Source organism: Uranotaenia lowii, chromosome 3 (assembly GCF_029784155.1).
Source record: "Uranotaenia lowii strain MFRU-FL chromosome 3, ASM2978415v1, whole genome shotgun sequence".
Taxonomy (NCBI): domain Eukaryota; kingdom Metazoa; phylum Arthropoda; class Insecta; order Diptera; family Culicidae; genus Uranotaenia; species Uranotaenia lowii.
Window position 1 is genome coordinate 92954527 of NC_073693.1, and position 8780 is coordinate 92963306.

Here is an 8780-nt window from a genome sequence, read left to right on the forward strand (position 1 = left end):
TAATCAAAGCAATCAAAAGATTCCGTTTAAATCAACAACGGTATAACGCAGCGTCTCCAATTTTCACACTCACAACATACAAGTTTGTCAAATGAAAGGCAAAGGCTTACTACTGTAAGTTTGTTTGCGATGTTTTCAGTTGAAATTCGACGGTGTTTCAAATAATGATGACGTTGATGATTTTCAAAGTGCACCTGATGATTTTCAAATGAAAATCAAGATCTTCAATTCCAAACGAATATGAAAATTGTTATTTTTATGTGATTTTTTTCAACTTTTTTTTTTGAGATTATAAACTTTTCCAAAAAGGAATGAAGCCAACAAACTTTTAATTCATTTTATAAATATTATAATATTTATATTATTATAATTTTTGATTCAAGTTAGAGGATTCGATTTTACGAGCAACAAAAACCTCTGAAATGAAAATAAAAATTTGAATTTGACAATTTGGTTCTGTAAAAAACGATCTAAAAATTTTAAATTTATCTACTTATTTTAAGATTTTCAACAAGGGATGAAAATGAAAAAAATCATTTTTAATCGAATATTTTTTCTTTCATTTGATTGCAATGCGTACCGGTCTGAAAGTTTTGTTTACTGAAATTCATTGCAACCTGAAACTTATAAGTTCTCTTTTGGCAGCAAAAAAAAAGTTATTCGATTGTGAACTTCCAAAGCAGTCCAGTTTCAGATGATTGAATGAAAATTGAAAAACATGGGTATAAGGAAAAGTTCAGACACCTGTATTTCGATAGCAACCTATTATCTTCTTTAGTGAGTGAAGAAGATTGTAATTTGCTATCAAAATACTTAGTTAGTCAAAGCCTACTACGGTGAAAATCAAAACATTATCTTTTATGTTTGATTAGATAGAGACAAAATGTATTCTACAAAATTGTAGACATCATCCAAATATAAAATTTTGTTGAAATAATAAGAGCTCTATCTCTATTCAGTGCAGAGTTATAAAGCTATTAGTTTAAAACAAAATTAAAATTTTACATGAAATTGTGATAATTTTGAAAGAAAAGGTATTAAAGACTTAAGATCTAATGCGAAATGTGCATATTGAGTGTCTCAATAAATGTTGTGTACATCATATTTATGTTAATTAAAAACTTGAAATAGTTAAATATAAAAAAACAAATTTTAAGTATGTTCTAAACTAAAAGCTTTTAAGCTCTGCACTGAATAGAGATAGAGCTCTAATAATTTCAACAAAATTTTATACTATGGTGATGTCTATAATTTTGTAGGACATCTTTTGTATCTATTTACTCAAACATAAAAGTAGGGGGTTTAAATTTTATCGTAGCAGTGAAGCTGACATATTTCTGATACTTTTGCGTTAAAAGAAACGGTCTAACAAGTAAATGTTCTGAAAAAATGTTATGATGAAAATAATTTAATCACCGGTTGTCGTTTATCTTTATTTAAAAGTAGCAGCTGATGAGGAGGGAAATTGTGATGCTTTCTATTATTCATGTCTGATGATGGGTGATGCAAAGTAACCCGAAACGTCACGTGAAAGTAAATTTGTCAATGTCAAGGTTACCTCTGCATCCTAGCAAACAATTTTGTTTTGGAATCTGAGTGGGAGAATTTTGTCAGGAAATACTATCGACTACTGACTAGTGTGATCTAGATTTTTTATCCTTTTCGAATTCTTATTTGATGTAAATATCTAACTTAGTACAAGTACAAACACAGAACACAGAATTTCGAAATATTCACAAATTTCACAGAATATTTGAATATAGAAAGGATTTCAAATTTACAATTTACATTTTTACGTTGTAATTCAGTAAAGTATGAGAGGATTGGTAATTTTTATTGATTTTACTTAACATAAATGTAAAAAAGACCCAATTTATCATGAATTTTCAATAAAATTAAAGGAAATAGCATCACAGAAACCATCACAGAATTTTTGAGTAAAAATAAAGTAAATAATAAAGTAAAATTTGGCCATGTTTAAACAAACTAACTCCAATTGCATTTTTCGAGCAATAAGTTGAAGCCGTTCGTTTTTCTGAGATATTGATAATTTTATCATGAGTCATGGCCGTAAGAACGGGGGGGGGGGGGGGGGTTTTGGGGGTTAAACCCCCCCATGAGGGTCCAAAAAAGCAAGCGAGGTAATCTACTCTACACTCAAAATTTTAAATACATAATCAAATTATGATAACAGAGCAAAGATATTCAAGAGCAACAATCTAGACTAAAAGCTAATGCCAAAACCTCAAAAACTCATCCCAAGTTCAAAATTCTGCTACAGTTTTTTTCAAAATTTTCTCACTTGTTCATATAATAAGGTTATCAAAATTTTTCATGCGGACAAATCCGAACTGTTTTATATAAAAACCTGGCAAAATCCGGGTATTTGATTTTAAAATTGTCGACCAAAATCCAGGCACTACCGGGCGCTTTGATCAAAACCCAGGAATTGCTCAGCTAAAATCAAGCAAAAAAAAACTTGAAAAAACCTTTCATGATTATTTTTTTTTAAACTTGCTCCAAGAATTTTGAACGCACAAATAATAAATAATTTACAACACAATTTGTTTTTTAAAGGTTTGATTTAAAAATGAGAATGAAAACAAACCAGGCAAAATACGGGCTTTTTCAATGAAATCCGGGCGACCGGGTCAGACCAGATTTTTACCAAATTTTATATTAAATATCCGGGCATATTTATATTTTTTTCCGGGCAATCTGGCAACCTCATCGTAGAAATTCAGGTCTGAATATTAAATTTTAAATTAAAACTATTTTATAGGTTCTGGTTCCATATTCCCATTGCCAAAATTGTATTTCTACATATTTTCGTATCATGTTTAGGATTATTGACTTTCGGTTCGAAATATCATAAGAAAGTAGGATTGAAAAGCTGCTTTGAAATCCTGGTTCAAAATAGGTTTTGCATTTCATATCTTATTTGAATCATGTTTTTCGAAAATCAATATTTCAATAATTTGAAATTTGAAATTCATATTTCAATTTAGATTCACAATACAGATTAGAAATAAATAAATGAAAAAATAAATTGAGATTAATCCAGTGATACAGAATTTAAATAAAAGATTCATGAATGATGGCTCTAAAACTTGACTCATAAAATTCTGATCTGGAATTAAGATCCAGAAATCATATTTTTGTACATTTCTGAAATCGTTTAGAAATTCGGAAATAGATTCATAGCTCAATTTTTGAATTCAGGTTAAGAATTCAGATTTAAAATTCAAGAAAATACTTAACTTGTGAATAAGTTTTTCAATCTACATAATTTTTTTGTGGAATTCAAGAGAACTTAAATTTGTTTTGTTAATTTCCAATTTTATTTTTTTTAATCAGTATAAGTTTTCATATAAAGTAGAATTTGAGTTAATTTTCTATGTTTTGTGTAATGCTAAATATACCAAATTATATTCAAAAAAATCATCCTCAGAATTTAACTTATAGAATTGATTCTTTATGAAAAATATTTTCTGTTAATAAAACGTGTAGCGGAGCTTCGCCTAAAAAATCTGCACAAAATTCTATTTTTTTCTTCGATGTATTGTTTAACATTATTGATATTGAATTTTTTTAGTTAAATTTTAATCTAAAATCATAAATTTAATACAAGTTTGCATCAAGCAAATATTATCTAAAAATTATTTTTCCCTTACTGTTTTTTTGGAAAATTTTATTTATTTTCCTCAAAGGTTAGAATCTTAGAATTTGCAAATGAGTTTGAAAGATTGAGCTTGTTTGATTTGAGCACAGAATAAGTTTATCTTAATAAATTTAAGGTTTGTTTTATGCTCAAATCAAATAACTTTGATCTACCAGACTCTTAAAAAAAATCAAAAAAATTGACCATCAATGAAAGTATATTCCTTATTTTGTTTCTAAAAGTGTCATAAAAAAAACTTACCTTTTAGGCTAAGGACCACTTTTCTTAAGTAACGATATAATACAAAAACTATTAATGAGAACTTAAAAATGAATAATCTTATAGTAACAAATATAGTTTGTTTTTTATTCGTGCGTTGTTGAGAAAAAAATCAAATGTAAAAATCAGTCACCAAAACCCTCCCCCCCATGAGTCGGTTCTTCCTACGGCCCTGTCATGAGTTCATATACGATTACGCCGTTTCGAAAACTGAGCGCTTCAAAAGTAAATTTGAAACTTTTGAACGGCGCAACAGATGGCACAGTTTCCAATAATTTTTTAACGTATTTTTCTGATGATAGTTTCTAAATTTTTACACACTTTTCTGAAGATTTTTTTTTCGAGCTTGCACTTCTGTTCTCTGTGCCACAAATATTTTAAGTTATATTTTATTCCAAAACACATACCTTAAATGTCGTATTTACAAACTGAAAACTGTTGTTTAAGGGAAAATAATCTTGAGTTTGAACATTGTTTTATAAAAATACTTTCCAGAAATCTAAAATAAAATTCCACAAACATTATGAACTATGCCCCTCAAAACGTTATCCTGCTGTTGTTTAAATATGCTGTCTTTCAACATGAAGTTATATTTTATTCAAATATGTGATTATTGTTTTCGGGATATCTGGTACCTCAGAATTTTGGAAACCTATAAATTGAGTATCAAATAGTTGTTTATAATTTTTGCCCCTGAATGTATGCAGCAACATTGTCGATCGTTTGAGTATATTAAATAAACAAATTTTGTTTTTGAAAAAAAACGTCTAAAAATTCAATCGAGTCCAATCACAAAATTACTGTAATTGATGTTTAGAAGGCTTTAAACTGCTAATTGGCATCAAAACAATAATTTTGAAGAAGTTAGGATATGTTGAAACCATAGTGATCAAAGTTACCCCGAAACATGAAATCTGGTCTTGTAAAGGGGCGGGGGGGGGGAGTGGGGGGGGGGGGGGGTAGGGTTTAACGGGTATAAAAAAATACCATTTTCACGATTTTTTTCTAGAGCTATCGTTCAAACAAATGTATTCAAATTTTTCGCATTATACAAAGCATTGTTTAAAGAACATTTAGTAATTTTTTCGTTGAAAAATATTGAAAAATGAGCCGGTGACGGAGCACTTTCGAGGATGCCTTTTAGAAAACAGGATTTGCGGTGGACACTGTATCTCAGCACAGAATCATCTGATGTCAAAAAATCAGAGCAAAATATTTTTAATGGATGTTTTTCTGAACCCCAACGTTTTTATTTAACTTAAAAAAAATTTTATGAAATTTTTGTGGCTGTTTGAAGTAAAAACTACGATTTTTCACAAAAAAATCCGCAATTTTTCACCTGTAAAATCTCCCTAAAGTAAAAAAACCAAAAAAGAAAAACGTTGGGGTCCGGTATTTTGTATGTAGAAAATATGTTCCAAATTTGAAAAGAATCGGATAAGTAGTATTCAAATGACGATGTCCACGGACTTTAAAAACGTGCTTTCGAGAAAAACGCGTTTGAAGTTTCTGCTCTTGCTTTCTTGCAGTTTTAGATAGGAGGAGATATAGGCCTATAATTTCTACAGTTTTGCTTCAATTGACTTGGAAAATTTTACACAACATTCTTGAAATGTTTTACAATAAGAAAATAAAATAATAAAAAAAAAATCGATTTTTTTAAAGTGTTAGACTCTGACCCCCCTCCCCCCCCCCCCCCTCCCTTAAACATTTAGTTATAGCCACTAAAAATGTAGTTTAAGTATTCTGCTATCAATGATCATGCTTCATACTTTTTACCTCATTAAGTATTTTAAACTTTTTTACTATTACAAAAAGCAACCCTTCCAAAAATATCCGAAAATCTTATATATAAAAATGGAGGCGTTTTCTTTGTGATAACATCACGTATGAATGGTCGGTCGGAATGAAGTGAAATTTGGTATCCGAGGGTTTTTTGGGTCAGAGATGGTTTGTATAATACTTTCAAGAATCTCACTTTTTATGAAAGGGAGGTCCCCATACAAAATTATCTCTTCACATCTTCTTATATATAAAAATGGAGGCGTTTTCTTTGTGATAACATCACGTATGAATGGTCGGTCGGAATGAAGTGAAATTTGGTATCCGAGGGTTTTTTGGGTCAGAGATGGTTTGTATAATACTTTCAAGAATCTCACTTTTTATGAAAAGGGGGTCCCCATACAAAATTATCTCTTCACATCTTATATATAAAAATGGAGGCGTTTTCTTTGTGATAACATCACGTATGAATGGTCGGTCGGAATGAAGTGAAATTTGGTATCCGAGGGTTTTTTGGGTCAGAGATGGTTTGTATAATACTTTTTATGAAAGGGGGGTCCCCATACAAGATTATCTCTTCACATCTTATATATAAAAATGGAGGCGTTTTCTTTGTGATAACATCACGTATGAATGGTCGGTCGGAATGAAGTGATGGTTTGTATAATACTTTCAAGAATCTCACTTTTTATGAAAAGGAGGTCCCCATACAAAATTATCTCTTCACATCTTATATATAAAAATGGAGGCGTTTTCTTTGTGATAACATCACGTATGAATGGTCGGTCGGAATGAAGTGAAATTTGGTATCCGAGGGTTTTTTGGGTCAGAGATGGTTTGTATAATACTTTCAAGAATCTCACTTTTTATGAAAAGGGGGTCCCCATACAAAATTATCTCTTCACATCTTATATATAAAAATGGAGGCGTTTTCTTTGTGATAACATCACGTATGAATGGTCGGTCGGAATGAAGTGAAATTTGGTATCCGAGGGTTTTTTGGGTCAGAGATGGTTTGTATAATACTTTCAAGAATCTCACTTTTTATGAAAGGGGGGTCCCCATACAAAGTTATCTCTTCTTCACATCTTATATATAAAAATGGAGGCGTTTTCTTTGTAATAACATCACGTATGAATGGTCGGTCGGAATGAAGTGAAATTTGGTATCCGAGGGTTTTTTGGGTCAGAGATGGTTTGTATAATACTTTCAAGAATCTCACTTTTTATGAAAGGGGGGTCCGCATACAAAGTTATCTCTTCTTCACATCTTATATATAAAAATGGAGGCGTTTTCTTTGTAATAACATCACGTATGAATGGTCGGTCGGAATGAAGTGAAATTTGGTATCCGAGGGTTTTTTGGGTCAGAGATGGTTTGTATAATAGTTTCAAGAATCTCACTTTTTATGGATGGTGGTCCTAATACAAATTCAACTTTATTTGTTTCCATGAGAATCTATTCGCGAACACTGTGCAGTTAAGGACGTGTAGATGAAATTAAACATTTATTACGATTTATACTTTAGAAGGTAAAACGAAGTTTACCGGGTCAGCTAGTGAATTATAAAAGTGATCAATGTTCTCCTAGTTAACGGTACATAAAAATTTTCGATAAACTTTTGACGGTCGCCATAGGGAAAAAAGTAAATTGATTCAAAATAAGACTCTTCTACTGAAAGTAATTGACAACATTCATAAATAATAAGAAAAGAAACAGTTTTCGAATAGGTGATAGGACTTTTCTCGATCGTGACTGTAAAAATTGTTCTCAAATTTGAAAGACAATTGAAACAAAAATAGCATTCAATGGTCCAAAACATAACAAACAACTTTCCTGTTTTCAATCGCGTTTTGTGCCCAAAAATGTTTTTGATCATTTTTGTAGAAATGCTTAAAGTAAAATATTCGGAATAAATGATCGAACTTGGTTTAAAATTTTTCGAGAAATTTTTTTTTTGTCTGATTGGTGCAAACGACTGATCTAGAAAGCAAAATGAATAAAAGCGTTCATCATTGCTTGTACTTCATAAAATATCAGAATCAAGTCCTAATCGAAATTCAGTTTTAACGGTCAGATAAATAATTCAAGTGCCTTAATTCTATTTTCGTTCTAACTACAACGAAGAAAAAATACGCACATGGGTTTTGTTTGCCTACATCACTCACCATGTGGAAGATCGGCAGCTAGCAGCAGACTTCTTATCGTTTCATTTAGTTTTAGTCATTCTCCCCCCAGATCGGTTCGCTTGAGCAATAAAACAGGAATAGGTACGTTGCTCACTTGCTTTTAGTTGTTACCTACCTACGTATCGTTCTACCCATCTGCGAATCGGGTTCGCTCGATGGCATTTGAAATAAAGAAAAACAAAACCGTTTGCGATTGGCACCGTTTTCATGTGAAGCAGAGTGGCGCAGTGGAAGCGTGCTGGGCCCATAACCCAGAGGTCCGTAGATCGAAACTACGCTCTGCTAAAACCAATTTTTTGAGACATCATATTGTGCACATTTTTTGATTATCTTATCTTTGTTCATTGTTTATTGGAATAAAAAAATTGCTCACATAATTGTCATTTTGAAACAGTGTAACTACGAGCTTATTGTTCAATTATTATGTTATTGTTTGAACATGCATTTTTTATTTTGAATTTGGTAGGTATTTGATGTTTAGTTTGTCATTGAACTTCTTCTAGTTGTAAGAAGGCGTGACAGAATTTTATGATAAACTTATACAGGATCAATTCTCACTCTCTTGATTCAACACAGCCTCGATAGCGCAGTCGGTAGCGCGTAAGTCTCATAATCTTAAGGTCGTGAGTTCGATCCTCACTCGGGGCATATTATTTTGTGAGATTTGTTTAACAATCAATGAGCACATACAGTTCGTTAAACAAGGATTTCATCCTCGTTAAAAAGGATATAGAAAGGATCAGCAATTTTTCACTCTTGTTGATACACATAGGTTTTACATTTCAGAGAACATTAAATCATTGCGCGAACCCAAATACGAGATACCGTAAATGTTTTTCTCATATTGTGAAATAGTTTTTCAATGGTTT

The 8780-nt window shown here is 31.2% G+C and overlaps 2 non-coding genes across 2 annotated transcripts; both read left to right on the top strand.

The window, feature by feature from the left end:
* Nucleotides 1-8124: 8124 nt before the first annotated feature.
* On the top strand, nt 8125-8196 carry Trnam-cau (transfer RNA methionine (anticodon CAU)). Its single transcript has one exon. It is a non-coding gene; the product is annotated as a tRNA-Met (tRNA).
* A 290-nt stretch (nt 8197-8486) lies between these two features.
* Trnam-cau (transfer RNA methionine (anticodon CAU)) lies at nt 8487-8559 on the top strand. The gene has a single exon. It is a non-coding gene; the product is annotated as a tRNA-Met (tRNA).
* The last annotated feature ends 221 nt before the right edge of the window (nt 8560-8780 follow it).